Source organism: Rhyacophila brunnea, unplaced genomic scaffold (assembly GCF_057557595.1).
Source record: "Rhyacophila brunnea isolate RB1 unplaced genomic scaffold, BYU_Rbru_1.0 scaffold_5, whole genome shotgun sequence".
NCBI lineage: Eukaryota > Metazoa > Arthropoda > Insecta > Trichoptera > Rhyacophilidae > Rhyacophila > Rhyacophila brunnea.
In genome coordinates this window covers 27,302,472-27,325,429 of record NW_028233170.1, presented here as the reverse complement: position 1 = coordinate 27,325,429, position 22,958 = coordinate 27,302,472, and positions in this window count along the sequence as shown.

Here is a 22,958-nt window from a genome sequence, read left to right as displayed (position 1 = left end):
ATGAGTATATGCGGTCTATATTATTATATATATTATATTATCTACCTCATTCGGCTTATTCGATTATTCATAGTTCTGTATAATATATTGTCTGATTTGATAACACCGTTGATATTGATCTATTTTTCTTAAACAATTGAAATACTAAACAGGTTATGTTTATAATATTTTTTATCAATTAAATTGTACTGTTACTGAAGCATTTATATAATCCATATTACTCAATTATATAATTACTGTTTCATAATATGCCTAGTCATTAATAATTAAGTAAGTATTTGTTTTTTGGCTATTGCACGATATAATTAAATTTTATAATATAGTGTAACACACATTACATAGATTAAATAAATTAAATGTAATATCCTTAATACGTGGTAATTTACATAATATTGGACATTGATATTGTATTCTATAGGCGGCCGTGTGAACCACTACAAAGTCAACCCCACACGCTAAAACCCACAAAAACCAATCGTTGATCCTAGGTCTCAATCTCGCACCGATAAGCGATCACGTGAGTCGGTTTGAATCGCCGCTCATTCCGGTAAATGACGCACAATGAAAACAAAGGAAACCAATGCCTTACGCCAGAAGAAAAAAACTTCCTACGGGATTACGGTCATTTCTCTCAAACCTCAAACGGTTCATGATTGGTCACTTTGAACGTTAACTGTAATGGGAAATAAAGTAGCTATTCAAGTATACAGTTTCCCTCAAGCATAGACAATTTAAACACATTTGATTGATAGATTATTTCATAGCATACTGTATTGTGATCGTTTAAGTGTGTAAATGCGTTTTAAGTAGGGCCGACAAAATCATCGATACTTCCATACCTTGGTATCAACAGTACAACAGTAAAGTTATCTATTCAATTTTCAATGATTTCCCCAAACGTCTATCAAAACTTTCTTACTTTAGTACATATAGGTACTTGTGCGCTATTCAGTGACATGTGCATTTATCAGTTCAATGCAGTGACACCTCTAGGAAAAATACCGCCATACAAAAAAATAAGATGGCACCCCTATTACTGGTCTTAAATTACCTGTTGTGTTATATGAGGTGTCTTCTATATTCTATGGTATTTGAATCGGACAGACTTACTTTGTCAGTGATTTACTCTCAATCGTTGTATTATTCAGGTTACTTCTTTGTTTAACGCCTCCCTGGATAATATGACCCGACTACCTTCATCGAACGTTACTATCAGAAAATGCAAATTATCTGATGTCGTATTCTTATGTAGGTATACATGAACCTTAAAAATATTTTATTTTATAATGTATAGGAATCACAGGTTGTTAAGCATGAATGTGAATCACAAAAAAGTACATGTGGTTGTTACACACAAACCAAATATATATAATATATTATACTACAATTATTGTAACTTTGGGGTTTATTCAATTCAAATCAAATCAAATCAAATCAAATTTATTTATTTTACATATAATGAGCATAACAAATTATAAATTCAAAGCGTTCACGACATGACATAAAATAAGTGTTAATAATTTTTAAAAATAAAAATACAGAGAATAAGTAATAAAATAAGAAAATAAATAAAATAAGTAACAAAATAAAAGTAGATGGAAGCACACATAGTAATCTTAAAATAACGTCCACCTAAATTCAACCTCACGTAAGTGGAATATATCAATATCCGAAGCGATTTTATTATACATGGTTACTGCCCTCCCAATTGGCGTTACTAATGGCAGGTTAGTTCTGCACCGTGGGAGAACAAACAACGGATGCCCTCGATTCCTAAGGTAATTATCAGAGACACACAAGCCAAAGCAAAAAGCAAACACCACCAAGAATGGCAGAGTTCACATTTACGCCGCGTATAAGTCTGTTTCTAAATTTCTTACGGTATCAGGATTTTCAAAATGAAGCTTCAGTGTTCAATATAATAAATTAAATTCATTAAACATTTTAAAAAGCGTAACGACAGCTATGAAAGATATGAAAAAATAAAAATGTCGTGGTTAATTGTTATATTATGTTCATTAGTAGGTATAAAACTGTATATTATATTAATATTATCACTGCCTAGTGACTTTAAAAAAAAATTAACATCTTTAAATATTATTTCAATACATAGTATTAAAATACAAGTGAAACCAATTTATGTACACTAATTTGGGGTGATTAAAACTTTGCCATTTGACAGTGCAAAGCTAAAAACTTGATATAAAATATTATATAATACATAATATTATTATAAGAAAATAAAGTAAACCTCAATATTATGTACATGACATTTTCCTGCACTCAGCACGATTGCAACCAGAGCTGTTAAAATCACCAAAATTTTCAACTTTTTGGTTGAAGATAGATACATCGATGGAGGTTCGGTTCTAGGGTTTGGTTCAATCGAGTGACAAATCGGAAGCCCGTTTCTAGAGTTCGATTTCGATTCTTTAACAAACATAATATATATACTTACTTACATATTATTCCTACCGGTATATGTGTGTTATGTATATTTTATTTTATTTCGATTTCAAAACTCAAAAAGTATGTGTAAGTATATAATACTATTATTTCAAGATAACTTTACCAAATAGGTAGAGTAGGTATATGGATAACATAATTAGTAGGCTTTCAACAACTTTTGTAAAACTTGAGAATTTATAATAATTTTAATATCATATCGATTACTATTTTTTTAATAAGTGGCTCTAACTTCAGTGACTAATGAATGACTAAAAATAATATAACAATAACCTCCAATAACCTCCAAACCCCGTACCTATTAAGGGTTTCGGAATCAACTTTTCTGATTCAAAAGTAATCGAGAGGTTCTCAGGGCTCGGTTCCAGTTCTTTTTCCAGCTCTGCTTGCAACATGTGAACTTTGTGTAGGTTATTTTATCACCATTCTCAAACATAATAATATGCAACTTACGGTATCGACGTACAGCGCCAATGCAACATTGTTCGTTCGAAAAAAACATGATGGATACATTGGACACTGAAAGCACATTCCTTTATTATGAATCTTAATCCATTCGAATTGTGCAGTTGTTGACTCCTAAGCTCCTTACAAAGTGCTTAAAATTACCTGAAATAATATTCAAATTTTAAACCCAATAAGTAGAACATAAAATACGCAATGCAATATTAATTACACACTGTGTTACTCAGTGGCGAAGGGTGACTTTTGGAAAGAGGTAGGCTGTGGAGAAAGCACACTTGTCAGATATATTTACGGGAAATAATAAGATAATCCGATATTACTACTGATGAATAGGTACACAAAAATCGATGAAATTTCAAAAGCTCACTGATGGTATAAAATTGAGCAATTAGTTTAAATTATGTATTTTCTTTAACATTTATAAATGCAAGATACACTCAAAATATATTGTTATCTTTGAAGAAATCCGTTGTTGTGTATTTGTTCCATAACAATTATTTATAATTTAACCCGCAAAACTAGACATTTTAAAATACTTTTATACTTAAAACACAGACTTAGGTAAATCAAATCAATCAAAATCAAAACAAAAATCAATGTGATTGAATCCTATAGAACTTTTTTTTTTTTTTTTAAATTATCTTCTTATTAATTATTTTGAATATCATATCATAAATTATCTTTGCCATACAGCGGTTATAATCATTTCAGAAGTGCCCATGATGAATTTAAAAAAAAATCCAATAATTGTGTTCCGTATGTGATAGGTTGTGGTTCAAAGACGATTTAAAACTTCCATCTTCTGGACATGAAGAAATTTTAAACAATATTATACCTAATATATCTGAAGCAAATATTAAACTATGCACCATATGCGTTCAAGCTTTAAATAAAAACAATATACCATTGATGTTAATGTACAATGGTTTCAAATTTCCAGAAATACCTCATGATCTACCAGCGTTCGATTTAATTTCGGAAAGAATTATCACACCACGTTTTCCTTTCATGCAGATCAGATGACTGAGACATGTGAATGGTCAATACGGTATTTATTTTATCGTATTTTCTACTTATTTGTTTTGTTACGCCAAAGAAGTACCTATAACTTCTAACGCGCGTACATAAGTACACGCACCGATTTTTTTTTCTTAGGAAGGTAGGCTTTAAATAATGGCCTAGTAAGGAGTCTTCGCCACTGGTAGTACTAAAATCTAAATAAGCATAACATTAATATTTATTCGTTATTTTATGGAAATTTTGCTTGAATGGTATTTCTTACAGGTTGCAGGGCATCGCAATAGTCTCATACTGAACAATCGACACGTCGCTCACCTTTTGTCAAGCCTTTGACTTTACTGAACGATCAATCGCGGAAACCGTGAAACCATAAACAGGTGTTTTCAATGTATAACATAATAAAAATTATCGACAACACACTGCTAATAAATCTATCCATACGGAAAATAAAAATCTCGCGTATAGTGCCATAGTATATTAAGTTTACATCGTTATCAAATATTTTAATAAGTATAGAACGTTTAAAATAAAATTTCTTGTGAAAAAAATCATTATTACAGTTTAGGAAGAAGGCAGTCTCGCAAAATTTGTTATGTATGCCATCCGTTAGGTAATTTTGAAAGCTATATATTCTGTTCACTTTCAAATCAGTATTATCACTAAAATTAAAATCCTTAGTGAAAAAACAGACATCTTCTAAAATAATACAGTTTTTTTAGCAAAAAGGCAGTAATTGCACATATTCATTGCAGTTACTGCGTGTTTATTATTAATTTGTTTGTATTTTAACTTCCTACTAATAAAAATTACAACCGTTTTTTATTAATTCACAGTACTAAAGTTTGGGAAAAACACATTATGTCATTTATCTCGAAAGTGTGTGAGAGTCAGTTACTGTCATCTTCCTAAGAAGGGCAGAGTAGTAATAGCATGTCTTTCATAACTGAAAAAAATATTCATAAAGCACGGGTTAATTTACATTGCATTATTATAGTAAGAATATTATGTAGCAGTGGTGTGCGGTCCATTGATGCCGTAGATACGGAGCATGGTCAGAAATAATCGTTAAAATACTAGGTGGTAATTGAATTATTTATTATGCGCATAATTTGAATATATATTTTTAAATTGTACTGTAGGATTTCTTCTATCGATTCTATATTATTATTATTATTGAATATCGCAGAGCTATCGTTTCGCAATAATTATTACCCAGCTACATATCGTCGAAGATGCAATTAGTTACAAAAACCTAGATAATACTTATGTACTTAGCAAATAGTTTTTTACTTATACCTACCGTTACGTCCAAATACTGAAATGACGAAAACAATGTTTCAATTTTCAATGCGCCAACGTAAAGACTATTATTTTTCATGACACACAAAACGTTGCAGAATCACCCTAAAGTTTATCACTTTCTTGTTACATTCCATTTGTTGGGTGCAAACAATAATTTTATTATTAGACTTCGACTTCTATACCGAGACGTACACGTCGTCGCGGCCGTTTCTGGAACTACTTAAGAGTTTGTCCAGGTGACGCATGTCTCGCCACGAAACGCCGCGAGTGCATGTGGACAGCTCAATGAGGTCACCTGTACCTCGACCGCGAGAAATGACACGCGGCGATTACACGTGGACGGCTCAATGAAGTCACGTTTACCTGGAATGCGCGCGAGTTTTTACGCGCTGGTCAAATCGCGTCATCTGGACAAGGCCTAAATCGCAAACAGCGCCATGACGATTTGATGTCAATATAGAAGCCGAATAGTGTCATATATTTTTCTTTGGTTGGGATTTAAAATAAAAAAAACATTAAAGTGATATTTTAGCGATAATTTTTGCGATGGTAAACCATCCCTGATATAAGGCATGTTTAATGCACCAGTGGTGAATATCTGTAGGTCGATCGAGCCCCCTTTGGTTATGTCGGCACTTCCGAGCACTCTTGACGGCATCACGTAATCCTTACAACGTGATTCCTGTCTTCAATAAAACTCGAAGCGAAAACCGAATCTATATGTAGAAATAATTATTATAATAATATCTACATCGTCGAGTCAGTTGGGTTAAGTGATAAATTGAATAGATAAGGAATAATAATTGCATAGTTCGAATTTATCCACGTACGAACCACCGTCTTATATATTATATACTACGAGTAAATCTCGAAGAAGATGTACATAGGTATATCAAGATTTACTACCAATGAACTTTGAGACAATCTTTAAAAAAATATATTGTCTCTATTAATAATGAATTCAGATACACTGAGGGGAATTCACAATATTTAAAATAAATAGAATCAATGTTACTTATTGCAATAACAAACTAGTAAAGTATGGAAAATTGATGTAGGTAATATTCCTTTTTTTCTTTTTTTGTAATAGATTTAATAATAATTTCTGTGCAGTTAATTCCGATATACCACCATTTAAATCCCAGGGTTTTGTGGTTATTAAATCGAGTGGAATTTCATAATATGAGATTTGGTGATTGGAAACCCAAAGTACTTACAGATTTTCTCAGGAGAATCCCGATTTAGAGCATAAGAGCTTTTCTAATTCCTCTGCATTCTGTTTGAATAACGGTTGAGCTAATGAGTAATATAATTTATAAACAGGATACAATTATGTGATATAATATAAATGAAATTTCGGTACTGTTCGGTTATACGGAATACAGCGGAAAACGCATTTTGAAAATAGCCGATAAACTGGATTATTTGTTAGGTTAACCTAACCAAACCTAACCTAACCTAACCCAACCTAACCTAACCTAAACTAAACTAACCCAAACTAACAAATAATCCAGTTTATCGGCTATTTTCAAAATGCGTTTTCCGCTGTAATCCGTATAACCGAACAGTACCGAAATTTCTTATCTTTAGTTTTTTCTGAGATGCGCATGATTAAACTCGTTTTTATTTTTATAGTTACTTACGTGTTTTTATGTACTTAGGTATATTTTGATTTCTTTGTTTTTTCCAAACAATGTCTTGTTAATTCTTAAAATCCTCTTCAATAACGTAAAAGTATAGGTACACTGATATTTTCGATAATATTTTTATAGCTTTCGATCCATAATTCGGGTGAAAAAATCCGTCTTCAAAATATTGAATGAAAACGCTGATGTTAACAAGTTGGCTCACTTGGGTCATTAATAATTAAATGAACAATGCCTAGGGTGACAAGCAGCGAAGATATCGGTGAAAGTGGCTTGAAAAATCGTCTCGAATGAGTCCCCCTTTCGCATTGTCTTAACCGTGCTCATGCTAAGGGCTAGCTCAAGACATGCCCGAGAGACAACTTTAGTTAACCCTTCGCGCACATTAAATTTCATCGCTTTCCTTGTAAAATAAACAAAACATTAATCGACTGCTGTGAAACTAGTTTTGTCTTGTAATAACGTACGGAGAAACAAAGTATATTCAAGTTTTATTGTAACATAAGCAATAGCTCAATGTTTTTACAAAATTGTCAATATTCCAATACTCTAATAGTGTTACTGAATAAATTAGGCTTTAAAGATTACAAGATTAAATTTTATTACGTGTGTATTTTACAGAAGCCATAGCAATCGATATATGTGCTTATTTAATCTTCCATTTGCGATAGGATACTAAACTTCTAAGGGCTCGGGGCAGTCAAAAATTGACAGTTTCAAACATAACTAAAAGCGCTGATCGGTGCCTTGATTTTAATGTAGACATTGATATATCAGTCTTATTGAGAGAATTAACCGTTTTACCAAAACTATGTCATATTTATAGATGTGGTATAAAAAACCAAATTGAGTGATCACATACACATATTACTAAACCAGGCAAACGAAGCCAAGAATGATCCTACGAATTGATATTTTTGAACACATTTTACTACTGACTATTTTCATTTCTCCATAGAGACGAACCGTCTTGCGACCGTGCTGATGGCATTGTAAAAATTATCGCATTTCCAATCGATCCGTGCTGCGGTCTTAGTTTTATTGAAGAACTCGGAACAATTTTTGGTGGGTTTTTTTTATTTATTTTTTCATTATCTCAATAAAAAAAATAATCACTAATATTACCTGCCAACATCAGCTATATTAGATATCTTGGTGACTCATAGAACCTATATCAATTATTGTCAGAATGCGTCCTGCATATTATGTATACGAAAAATAGTCATTCAAATATAACAAAATCCGTCTACGGCCCAATCCTACGTGCCAATGTTCTAATAGATGTAGCAATGCTGTGATGGAAACAGTGGCGCACCCAGGGGGGGGGCCAGGGGGCCCTGGCGCACCCAGGGGGGGGGGCAGGGGGCCCTGGCACCCCCCAAAATAAAAATTATCAGAATGTAATTCACCAGCACATTTATAGAAAAATTTCTTAGATTTTAATTTCTAACACAAAAATTTCGAAAATGTCGGGGTTTTTTAGAAACCCAATCCCTAATGAAACTGTCAAAAAATTCTCGGTGTCCAATCGAATTCCGGAGTGGTGTACACCGAGTGCAATAGACAAACGACCGATAAACGAGAAATTAGTCTGTATTGTGTTGAAGAGGTTTGTGTATAAGTTAAATGCAATAATACTTTATTTTGTCCATTGTCAATTAATATTTTGGAACCTCAATATTAAAAAATCGACAATAAAAATTCGGCGAAAAGAACGACTACAACCACCACAGTCGGCGGTGGTGTAAATCAAAAGAACATTTTTTTCGGTGGAATTTGGCATAAATATTGTAGCTCTTGAGTCTAGACCAGTGCTTCTCAAACTTTTTCATACCACGGGCCCCCGAAATCAGAAAATAAAAATTCAAGGCTCACCTCCCCAAAAATTTTAGTCTTTAGTGAACAACAGTCAGTGGCACACCCAGGGTGAGGGGTGCAAGGGACCCTGGCACCCCCATTTTAAAACATTTTAAACTTTTACCAAACTTTAACAAACCCCCGTTTTAAACATTGAAATTGAAAGCCAATAAACTATACCTTTGGGCTTAGACAAATAAAAAGACGGCAAAAAAATGATTTGTAATTATTCTTCAGCACCCTTTTTAGAAAAATTTCTTAGATTTTAATTTCTAACACAAAAATTTCGAAATACTAATGTCGGATTTTTTTAGAAACCCAATCCCTAATGGAACTGTCAAAAAATTCTCCGTGTCCACCCGAATTCCGGAGTGGTGTAGGTCATAGCTTGGGAAGGCTGACATGGCTCTAGCCTGGGGGCCCGGGTTATGGGGGGCGTGTCGGGTTGACCAGATAAGTGAGATAAACACACATTGTAAATTAACTTTAATAGTAAAAAAAGTCGCCTGCGGCGCTATTATACTTCATGGCCATGAACATTTTCAATTACTTATATAATTGAGCAATATATTTTTTGATTATTATGTGTCGATACTCGACAGCTCCATTATTAAAGTAGATGTATTAAAAATCGCCAATAATTCACCGTATAAGTACCCTTAATTTTAACTAAAACACAATTTGGAAAACGTTAATTTAGTGTTTCACACTGCCTTTAATCTTAGCGGTAGGTAAGGGGGCTGCCAAATATCCTAGCCTGAGGGCCCGTTTCAGGATGTGGGGACTATGGTGTGTAGGTACACCGAGTGCAATAGACAAAAGACCGATACACGAGAAATTAGACTGTGAAGAAGAAAAAGAGCCTATGGGACTAATTTACATTCTCCTCCTTGGGCCCCCCCAATATTAAATCCTGGGTGCGCCACTGGATGGAAATATTACTATATTAAAACAATTCATTATGCATTATGCTTGTGTAAGCATGTTAGGGCACACAATTAATAAAGAAGTATTGAACAATGATATCAAATTATTTATATTTACTTTCCTGAAAGTCCGAGTATTACAAATATGTCAAGGAGTTTTTTCTAGGCCTAAGTGTAAAGCCAAGTTTACGTAAACTGAAGAAAAAAGACAATACGTGAGTTCATTAAAAATACTCTAATACTCAAATTTAAATACCTATAATATATAAAGATAAATTCTTCAAGTAAAAATCTCACCAGGATTGTACAAGTTAGCAAAACTTTTTTGTAAGCGTAACATAAAACTTTTTTAATTCGCGACATCGGAAGGGGAGATATTAAAAGGGAAAAAACATTTCTTTATCACAGATTTAGACATTGTGTAATTTAAATAAGGTTTGAAATATCAACGATCAACATCTTTTTAAAAAAAGAATATGAGTGAAAATACACTGATAAGTACAAAGACGTAAACACTAAAATTTGTACTAATCCAGACGCCATCTATAAATTAAATTTATAATGATGTCATCGTGGCTTTAATAATAAGAAAAATATTATGTTTGAAGAGATTTATTTCCCACAACGGAGGTTAGAATATTTTCCATTACAATGAACCATTATTATTTAGATGAAAAATCACGAAAAATCGAAAATAACAGTACTTCAGTAGGCATTTTTTTCTTCGATATGCGTACAAATGGTGGAAATATTATTATTGTCACCCACGATAGCCGCGCGGCTTATGATTCGGCCTATAGCGTCGTGGGTCCCAGGCTCGAATCCGAATTTGTGTATGAGTCAGAGTATGGACCTAATAGGTTGAGCAACTGGCTGACATCCATTTCTCGTAAAAACAAAATCTGTTAATACAAACCTCTACAGCAGGGGGGGCAAACTGCGGCCCGCGAGCCGCATGTGGCCCGCCGGGTATTTTTTTGCGGCCCACCATCATTAATTGTACTTCTGATTACGAATAACTTTTTTAATAATTTTTAAAAAAATATTGACAATAGATTAAAATTTGAAGAATTTGTTGTTTCGTAAATGTATTATCTCAGTACGTCTTCGTTGCGTCTCGTCTCACACTATGTAACCACTATTTTCTACGTTGAACATCGATTTCAATAGATATTGATAGTGTGCCGACAGAGCTACAACTTGAGATTATTGATCTGCAGTGTGACACTCATTTAAGATAATTGCATCGTCGTGAAGAAATCTCCAAATTTTACAATGTCCTTAATTCAGACAAATTCGACCAACTTAAAGATTATGCAAGAAAAATGTTCGTTATTTTTGGATCAACCTATATATGTGAACAAACATTTTCGATCATGAACCTCAATAAAAATTCTTTACGATCAAATATCTCCGATGCCCATTTACAAGCAGTTTTGAGAATATCAAGTACAAAATTAACACCTGAATTTAAAAAAAATGTACTTCAGTTTCATTCTTCTCAATTTTTTTTGGTAATGTTTATTTTTCGTGATAATAAATAGTGTACTTATATCTAAAAATGGTATTTTACTTGCGGCCCGCCGTTCATTTTGAATTCTTGAATTTGGCCCTCCATCCAAAAAGTTTGCCCCCCCCCCCTGCTCTACAGTCTACTCTGTGGAGGCCCATAAATGATCTGATTAGGATCGAACACGGTCGAATATAAAAAAATATTATTTTATGTCACGGATATTTCATAAGAACATTGTAGATCCAGATAGTTTCAATTGTTTTTCATGTCGAATCTTTTTAATGATTATATTTATATGTTCGCTACTACGTACCCACTATTAAGAAGAAATAGAGAATATTCGTGTATTAAAATTTCACTTGTTTACCGTCAGATTTTACATTATTCTCTAAAACAAAATGTACCTAGATATCTTGGGGAAGAAAATTGTCGTATAAGTAATTGCTTTTCACAAGTATCTACTCAGGGAGAGGTTCATTTCACTGGCAGCTGTTTTGTAATACATCTCGCACTCCGCTGCTCCATTACATGCTCTATACATGCTTCACCCGTGCGACATTTACACTGTACGCCTATCACAGGGTTACGAAACGTGAAAAGTGTTTTTTTTTATTAACGTGTTGAATAATTATCATCTACTGAAAGATAAAACAATACGCCAATTCGTTAGAGGCCCTGCGCTATGATTTGGTTACATTAAATTACAATAAATACAATTACATGACGGTATTTATCTAGATATTCACTATTCACCATTCATACAACGTTCCCTGTAACCAACAGTTCCCTTTTCTATTTACTTCAAAAATTATCTTTGTTATTGTTATTATTATATAAAATAACTGAAATTAATAAATACCTTTAAAATATAAATTTTAATGAAAAATTGTATCTGTGTTTGTATGATGGGGGGGGGGGGTGTAAATTTACCGCACTGGGTGACACCAACTCTAGTTACGCCATTGCCCAGATGCGTTGATGATCCGCACACACAATAGAAAAGTAAGAGGGAACGTTGCTCACGAAGCAGTATGTCCAATCCTTGTATATCTCAACTCTACATATAATAATATTATTACCTTCATCATATACTTATATTATTAAAATAGTAAGAGGTATTTTCCGATATAAGTTTGATGTAACCATTCTAAAGCCAAAACGCATTGTTTTTATATCCACTCATTGTATACAAGATTAAAAAGAGAAACAAGTGAATGTCGTTTATTATGTCGCCTTACTATTCACTCATTTAATACAAGCTTAAAATTAAAAAAAAAAACTGTCATTTGCATACATATTACGTTTATATGACAATTTATTTTCTAATTTCAGGACGTGTCATTTGTAAAACGTACTTTTATTTATTGATTGCTTGATTTTTAAAACCTATAGGAACAACGTACGTTAAAAAAAATTCCCAGAGTGGCAACCTAAACGTCATTAACTTATTTATAAATTGTTATATATATTTATGTAATATTACATTATTCCACTTTTATGTAATATTAAAACCAAAATTTTCATTACCTATAGCAAATTTTATTTTTCACTTTAAAATGGTAAATCTCATACCAAATTCGCCCTCATAGAGAGTAGTTGTCGGTAGCTTGTAATATTATTATAATCACAGAAAAATTCATTAGCATTGTCTAGCAATCCCGAATTTACAACGTATGCATGTTAAGAGTAATGAAATTAATTGATAATTAACTATTTATTTTTAATCAACGAATAATAATTCACATGATTTAAGAATGTACGATTCTAATTATTGAACATACATAATTCTGAAAACACTATAGGCAATTTGGAGAGAAATTTTTAGAGAGCGCTCATGAGCAGGTATTAATAAGGCCAATAGTTAAAATTTGTCGCAATTAAGCATGGCAGTCGTAGCATAGTGGTAATGCACATGGCGCGCAACCCAAGAGACGCTGGTTCGATTCCTGCAGGATGTCTTACTTTTTTCGAAAACTATTTTTTCTATTGGCTATCTCATGAGTGTTTTCAGAAGTATTTATGTTCAAATTAATTTATTAATTAATTAACTCAATGATACACGCACGTAACGTAATTACCTTTGGGCTGTTTTATTCCAGTTATAATATAATTGTATAGTAGATATTTATATTAAACTAATATTAAAATAATAATCAATATTTTTACTCACGTTACATTATGTTTAACATGTGTTTATAAATAGCACTCAGTATTTTATTGTAGTTATGTAGCAACCCTACCGTTAAGTGTTCACCTGTAAGGTGAAGTTGCATAAATGAGAGCAGAAGGTCCGGGACCTTAGTAGGAAAATATGAGGAGGAAATCCTCTATAGGTACTCTTGTATGAAAACTTTACAGGTAGTTTCTTTGCAGAGTTATTGTCATGTTGGGCAGTAAAGTTTATATATTGATGTTTGCTCACTATATGTAATAGGTACCTTGTGATACAAGTACATAATTTGTATTACAACAAAGTGTTAAAACCAACACACAATTATTTATAACACAAAAATCAATTGTGTTGACAAAATAAATTTACTTCATGTGATTTCTAGGCCATGCATTAGTTGAGGCACGGTCTAAAAAGATCGTCGCTAGGCGATGCGCGGATTGCGGGTGGCGGGTGAAAATGACGCCTGTCAAACGAAATATTAATTGTCATATAAATCCAACATACGTCCATTTTATGTTCTGTTTATTGTTCTATTAGTAACAATAATAATATATTCATTGACATGTTTTCTTTTTAAAGTAAATGGGTAACGTTTTTAGTCATCTTTACACGATTTTAGAATTAATTGACCCGTCGCCATCACGCAGCAAAGTGACGTGTTCCCGGGTCAACATTCTCTCAGTGAATGGCAGCGAGTCCAAAATTTCGTCGCGCGTACAGTTGAAAATTATTTGGCGTTTCACTGATGCGTCACCTTAAGTAACAATCGTTAAATAATGGCAAACGAAAACAATAATAAAGCTTTCAAATAGCCTAGTTTATTTCTCGGCTCCAAATTTATACCCATTGATAAGTATTTTTGTTTACAGAGATTACTTTCACCTGTCGTAATTTTTCTAACCTTATAAGAATTTACTATGTCCCACAAGGCGAAATATAATCCTAATAATTATTACTGTTTCATACATTTTCTCTTTCGACCATATATTATGCAATTTCGGTCATTTGGTTGAAAACTGTTTCCGCGTGTCAGGCTTATCAGGCTTTGCGACTGGTCAATGCACTCCCTATAGACGTAGACATTTTTAGTGATGCGCTATGTATTTTGTTTTTAAAATTCTATGTTATTGCTTAAATTGTATTTTTCTTGGATTATTGTTGTTTTTAAATTTATTTTTTTGGCTTTTCTCTACTTACTTGATTTACATGTTTTTTTCATTCTAAATGTCATGTTGTGAACGTCTTGAATTAATAAATTGTTCATATCAATATATTTTAGATAGGTACATAAATAAATAATATCTCGCTATATTTGAAAAAATACAATCAACTGTACTATTATGAGTCATGAAATATTCTACATAATTGTTTATCTCATTTTTCTTAAATATGTTCAAAATTAAACATATAAAGATCTCAATATTTTTTTCATTATAATATGTATCTCCTATATATTATTATCCTAAGAGATTTTGGAAAACGCACCAACAGCCCATTTAAGCCACATTTTATTGTTATTTTTACATCTTCACTTCAAAATGTGCGCTACCGATTGAATTGACCACATTTCAGAAATTTTCAATGATTTTACAGGTACGTGACGTTTATATCCGATATTTTCTCATATACCGTATACGATTCGCCATATTTCATGTAACCCACAGCAGAATGACGTCTTCGTCGCTTAAGACCTTATAATCCTTTAATTGACAAACGGAATCGATTATTTTTATTCAAATATCGTAATGTAGGCATTGGCGCACTTTTTTCCGGTGAGAAAACAATAATCTTGGTACAATTCACTACGTAAATTATCTTTCAACAGCAGCGTCCGCCACTGTCCGCCATTTCATAGATAACATGATATTCCAAATTTGATTTTTTAAAATACTTCTTTATGGCTGTGACGCACTCTTTTTTTTATTGAATAATTACCCGGCTACTAATTTCCATAGATCACAACATACAAACTAACAAAGTTGCCATTGCAAATAACGAAAGAAATTAATACGAATTGTTATAGTTATCAAAATGTGTCATATTGCATAATATCTACCTATTTTTATCGTCCCTATCATCATCAATCTTGACCTATCCACTGCTGGATGATGGCCTCCTCAGCCTTATTCGACTCCTTACTTACACATGAATTGTTATATTTATCAAAATCAGTGATATTATATTATTATCTACCTATCTATATATAATGCCATTATTATCACGAGCCTCAATAAATCCACTGCTGGATGAAGGCCTCTCTACGTTGATTGTATTCTTGACAGTATTGAATTTCTAATGTTATTTATCTACATATTCATATCGTCATGATAATCATCATCATCATCAACCAGGATCAATCCACTGCTGGATGAAGAGTTCCGCAACCTGATTCTACTACTATTGGTTTAACGAATTTGTGATATTATACATATTTCTATCCATCTTATCATCATCGACTTGAACCAATCCACTGCTGGATAATGGCCTCCCTAGCCAGAACTCTTTTCTGTCATATGAATTGCTGTATTTATCAAAATCGGTGATATTATATTTATCTACATATTCATATTGTCATCATCGTCATCATCATCAACCAAGATCGGATCCACTGCTTAATAAAGACCTCCATAGACTGATTCTACTCCTTTTTGTCATATGAATTTCTGTATTTATCAAAATCGGTGATATTATATTTATCTACATATTCATATCGTCATCATCATCATCATCATCACATCGACCTGAACCAATACACTGCTTAATAAAGACCTCCCTAGCCTGATTTTACTCCGTTCTGTCATATGAATCCCTGTATTTATAAAAATCCGTGATATTATATTTATCTGCATATTCATATCATCATCATCATCATCAAAAACAACAACCAGGATTAATCCACTGTTTAATAAAGACCTCCCTAGCTTGATTCTACTCCTTTCTGTCATATGAATTTCTGTATTTATCAAAATCGGTGATATTATATTTATCTACATATTCATATCGTCATTATCATTATCATCATCATCGACTTGAACCAATCCACTGCTTAATCAAGACCCCCCTAGCCTGATTCTACTCTTTTCTGTCATATAAATTTCTGTATTTATCAAAATCGGTGATATTATATTTATCTACATATTCATATCGTCATCATCATCAACCAGGATCAATCCACTGCTGGATGAAGGGTTCCGCAACCTGATTCTACTACTATATTATACCTATTTCTATCGTCCTTATCATCATTGACCTGAACCCATCTACTGCTGGATAAAGGCCTCCCATGCCTGATTCTACTCATTTCTGTCATTTGAATAGCTGTATTTATCAAAATCGGTGATATTATATTATATCTATTTATATTTCCATTATCATTATGAGCCTGAATCAATCCACCGGTGGATGAAGGCCTCTCTAAGTTGTTTGAATTTCTGTCGGTCATATGAATATATTTATCAAAATTGCTGATATTATATTTACCCATTCATAATATCGTCATTATCATCATCAACCAAGATTAATTCACTGCTGGGTGAAGGCTATCCCAACCTAATTCTACTCTTCTTGGTCATATAAACTGCTATATTTTTTTAAATTTGTAATTATATTTACCTACCCATTTATATCGTCATTATCGCCATCAACCTGTATCAATCCACTGCTGGATGAAGGCCTCTTTAAGCTGATTCCACATTTTTAGGTCTTATGAATTCCTATTCTTATCAGATATAATATGTATTGCTTCATTATTCATCAACATTTGTCTCGATATGAATGTCCCGCACCGGGAAACTATATTGCTTAAGGTTAATTTTTAATTCAAATTTGGATTTTGTAAATATTATTCTAAGGCCGCAAGCATTTATTTTTTATAGACAATGAAACAAAATAATGTTTAATTTCATTTTTTACACTGCTAACCTTCTTCTATTATCTCAATGGGACCCAAAGGAGATTAATATCACGTTATATTGGATCGCTATTTATAATAATCACATAATATATTGCATTATATTCGAATGATTGAGATGTATAATTATGTATCATATTTAACTTCACATACTTACACATATTGTATTAAAATTAAAATGTCAGTGGTAGCCCATCCCGAAGGGAAAAATATGGCGCCATCTATGCATACTTCACAATTATATTAAAATCCAACACCGCCAAGCCGTCTGCAAGACCTAGCGAGACAGACTGGCGACCGCCAGCTGGCTCAGCTAGTTATTTATAATTACTGGTAATTATTGGATTCACTATAAATATAAAGTGTAGGTACGTTGCGCGTACTATTGATATGCTTAAAATTTGAAAAGTACGAGCATGAACTTTTTGCTAACCGTACTATTATATAAGTTTTGCCCGCAGCTACTATAGTACTTACTTATAGCAGTTGGGATGGCACCACAGACCATTCAGATCCATGGCCGATTGCACAACCGCCCTCCAGGAATCTCTATCCCATACTCTCTCTCTCTCCAGTCGTTCACGCTCAGATTCTCTGCGTCCCTCTTGACGTTATCCTCCCATCCAGCAGCCGAGAGGACTATTGGGGTACTTGCCCAAACCTGAATATACTACATTAAATATGTATAGTACGATAAAAATATCATATTTTTGCATGTGTATACTATCAAATTGAAAAAAGTGTAAAAAATAAAATATTTGTCTTTAAGGATATACAAGCATTTCGCGAGTTTGCGAAATACTGAAATAAAATCGATATTAAAAAAAATATTTATTCCATTTTCGTACTTACACATATTATATATTTTCTTTTTCATACTTACGTGCCACACACGTAGGCATATTCTAGTGCTTCGCCGCGTTGAAGTGCAAAGCTCTGTGCAACTTTTCAAAGTAAGGAGCTTATGCAGAGTATGTGGGCTTTTTTCCACCCACTGCATATTACTAACACTACTTTACCACTACTCACTGAAATACTAGATGAAAACTTTTCATTGTCTTGGAAAATTACGCTTCCCTTTTAGCATTCTGGCATGTGCCAATTATTTTGCTAGGTGCATATAGAGTTGGGTATTTCCCGAGAAAATCTCAATCTCGAGATTCGGGATTTCCCGAAATGATGAAATTTTGAATTCTCGAGATTCGGGATTTCTAGAAAAGAATTCTCGAGATATCGGTAAATTCAAAAAACCTATAAAAATCCTAAAATCAGTGTAAAAACAGACAAATTCCAAAAAAAAATATTTTTTTTTATATTCATGTAAGAAGACAAGCAAAATAGAAGCAAGAAAATAAAAATAATTCAAAACATTACTTATTAAAATGGAATTTCGAAAAAACATAGACTACCAATCGCTGCGTCTGACAATTGCGTACAAAAATTGCGCTCATTTTGAGTCGACGTTGGCTTTAATTGTGTTAAATGCTCCGGTCAGTCTTTGAACGTTTTGTGTTTTCTGTCCACTTTTTTCATGTAGAAAATCGTTTTTTCAATAATTAAAATTTGATAATAAAGAAATCCCGATTCCCGAGAAAAGATTCTCGATATCCGGGATTTCCCGAAATGTTAATTATTATATATATATAATTAATAACAATCGAACATAATTCACAAAACAGCTCGTTTCTCTACGATATAAAACGACCTGAACAATTAAATACGAGTAACATACTGAATAAATTTATTCATTGAAAACGTATTTTTGGTAGAATTTTATTTTGCCAAATTTGCCAAAAGAATTTTATTTTATCCGCCAGTAGTTTTAAAACGTTTCAATTATCTCAATTTTACATAAACCATTATTTTTTTGAAACTAGCTGCTGAGTTGATAATTGTACAAAAACAATCTTGCATCGTTTTAATCGGCAACAAAAGTTTTTCTAGTGTAAGAATTTAACCTTAAACTTGCGCAGATTGCGTTTTCTTCTACTATGCACAAATTACACAGGGCAAAACTAATTAATGTTACCGATACTATTTTCGACTGCTCTTAACTATGTGAAATCTGTTACATCGTTTTCTCTCGCTCGACGTCGCTCCAACTATACCATATTTTCTGTCAAAACTATCGAACTTCACGCTTTTGTGGTATGTTTATAATGCCCAACTTTTTATAAAATTTACGACATTCACAACACATCCCAATACCTACTACTACTGCATTCAGTATAGGGCTGATATATTTTGATCTGAGTAGATACTTTCCTATGAGTTTATAACGAAGGATTATATTAGCATCTGAAGAAAACTATATACGAATCAATCAAAGTGATCGTATATCAGATTTAGAGCCCTATGCACAATCGTCTGTCATAATTACAACAAAATTACAACAAAACACTATGCAGAAAGCATTTCATAGTTATGATCGAGTTGTCTATGGTCCACCAAATCTGCAATAGTTTCGTTCTGTTTTTCTATTGAAAATATTACCATATATAAAAATTCTCTTTTTCATAATTTAGGTAAATTATTTTGTAATTGTTAAACGATGACAAAAATATGAAAAATATACAAAATAAATTCAATAACTATAAATACACAATTAATATTTAATAAAAATGATTAAATGTCTCCGCAATTAGTGAATAATATAAGTTATTTTTTGACCATGTTTTTCCCGATACGGTAACACTTGCCGTTGAAATGTCAGATTTTGTCATTTACAATTATTACAAATATATGCCATGATGTGAATAATTATATGGAGTGATTAAAACTAATATTACCATGTTGGTGTGTAGGTAACTAAGTACTTATATATTTCAACTACCTATCTATTGGTTTAATATTACATAAATATCTAAATCTGAATAAGAAAAGTTAATTCATAATTCATTGATACTGACATTTCAATTCGATAATCGGTTTTACTAAATTAAGACATGTACAGAATCAAGAAAATAAGGGAAAATGTGTCGTATTAAATGTCACGGATATTTAATAGTTGTTCAATACCCATATTGAGATCAATTGTTAAATGAATTTGAGTGTATTGGCCGTTTTAAAGCCACGTCAATTTATTTTGACAGCAGCTGTCAGTGGTAAATGGCAATACGGAAGGGGGGCAAGGGGGCGAAAAGTAGTCTATGGTTAAGGATTCCTTATATCTATAATCTATAGTTAACAGATGGATTTCGGCTACTTACAATTTTTACTGTTATTTTATGGTAAGTACGAATTGAGCATCGGGCTCTTAGTATTCAATTAAAATTGCATGAGATTATTAAAATTATAGAATATCCTAAGACGTTCCTGGGAAATCACGGCATTTTATATGACAATTATGTCAACTGTTATCGGACTAAGTAGTAGTAGAAGTATCAGTAGTATGTACGTGTGTTCGATTGTGTGAAACTTTTTAAATATGTGTGTTTCTGAATCCTTTCAAAATTGTGGTCCTTTTAAGCGAACTTCTTTAATTCATATAGCTAAACATATGCAATATAGCTAATGCAGAAATATCAGGATTCTTTTCATTTTCAATTCTGTCTCTTCAAGCTAAACAAATCGAGCGAGATCCCAGGATTTCATACCCTAATACTGACCTCTGAAGATATCATAGCGCTGGATCCACCTATATAGGTATGGATGAAGACAATTTATTATTACAATATCAATTGGATTAAAAAAATAAAACAATATCATTCATTTTGGTGACTTTATGGACGTTTGTTTATCGAGAAGAATATTACATGAATAACAATCTAACAAAAGGTCCTATCTTACAGTTTGTGATAAATGACAATAAGTTCCAACTAATTACATCTGAAATAATAATAGTATTTTAAAAGCATGTCAGTTTGTATATATATATAATTCATTCTCATTGCAAAAAACAACTGTGGTATATTCTTTTTTAACACCCATTTTAAAATAATACATGATTACTATATTTTTAACAAATTGTTTTCGATATCTAGAGGATTTTAAAAATCGTACGTAATATTTGGTGGACCTGTTTGTGTAAGTAGCATACATAATTTTATTGATGAAAAAAATATCATTATTTTTAAAATGCAGAATACAATAAATATTATTGTTATTTTAATGCATATTTCAATGCAACAAATAATTTAATACACTATGAATGTTATTTTACAAATTCATGGGTCTAAAATTTATCACATTTTATTTTTTTTAATTTTCACAATTCATATGCCGACTGTACTGTACAGTCGGCTAAACTTATTTCAAATTTATAAACAATTTACTTATTCTTTTAAATTAATATATATGACTAGCTATAAATGGAGTAAATTCCCAACATTATAAAATTATTAAACAAATATGTAGCGTTTAACAAACATTACACATAACACTAAGGAATTTTAAATAATTTTGTCTGTTCATGTATACACGACAGTCAAGAGGGGAAAATATAACAATATAGTGGACAGTATTGCATACACAAATAAAACAATATATTCATAATAATATCAATGAAGCTGAACATACATAATAAAGCAGTATCTTATACAAGATGAATAATTCTTTTGTTCAAGATTGATTTTAAAACTCTTTTGACACTCCTGTGCACGATGGGTTCATGTGTCATTAGAACCAAACTTAACTTTGATAGGTCTACATACAATCGAACATTGCGGGGGAACTGCAAGAGTATTAAAAAAATACGTTTGTACAATACCTTTCAATCGAACAATGGTTAAAGATGTGGTGCAGAATACTTTCATTTTATATATAAACAATACTCCTTTCTTATTATTCTTTCACTCGTGTGACAGTATGAATTAAGCGATATCATAGATATAATATGAAGCTTTTGATATATGGGTGTACAGACAATATGCTCCGTATTAACTAAAAAGACAATGTTACGAATGTCGAAGTGACGTCGATTATGATTATGATTGTGCGGCATCCCAAGGGATATCAACTCCTGCATTTTATCATTAAAGGGAATATTTCCGGTAAGCAAAGCTTTGGAAGAAGAAGAACGTCTTTGGCTTGAGCTCAGAGCAGTGACTGACAGGAGAAACTTCACATCAGAATCACCGACGTCCGTTATGGCACAAAACAAGATGCAGATATTCAAACAAACCACAGTCACAGACGCACAATCACATTGTCAAGATAAAACTATAAGAGAGGTGCTAGTAGAGTCATCAGCCTGGTGGATGGCAGAGCATATCCCAATGAAGGATTGTGAATATAGTAAAAATACGCGAGACTAACGTTTTAATGTCATAAATGACAATTAATAAAATTGTGAATAGTACGAATATCTTATAGACAGTGGTACCCAAGGGGCACTAAACGGCCACAAGGACGCCCTTAAACCACTGAAACGACGAACCCAAAAAGTTCGGCGGGTGTATATATGTGTTAACAAGAGTTGAGGCGAAGTTATACTCACACAGACGCATTATTTACAAACAATGTTTCAATTTTTTAAATCGACATCAACGTATACGCATGTTGTCCTTTCTTCGCTATAAGCGCAATAAGTAGGCGTAAGCAAGACAAACGGCTGTTTCTCGTAGACGTTGTGCAATGCCAGTTGCGTCAGAAATGCACCAATGTACACACAATCTTTCGTATCTGTGTTCGCCTCAACTTTCATTGATATGTGGCAGCGAAAAACTAGAGACCGAGAAGA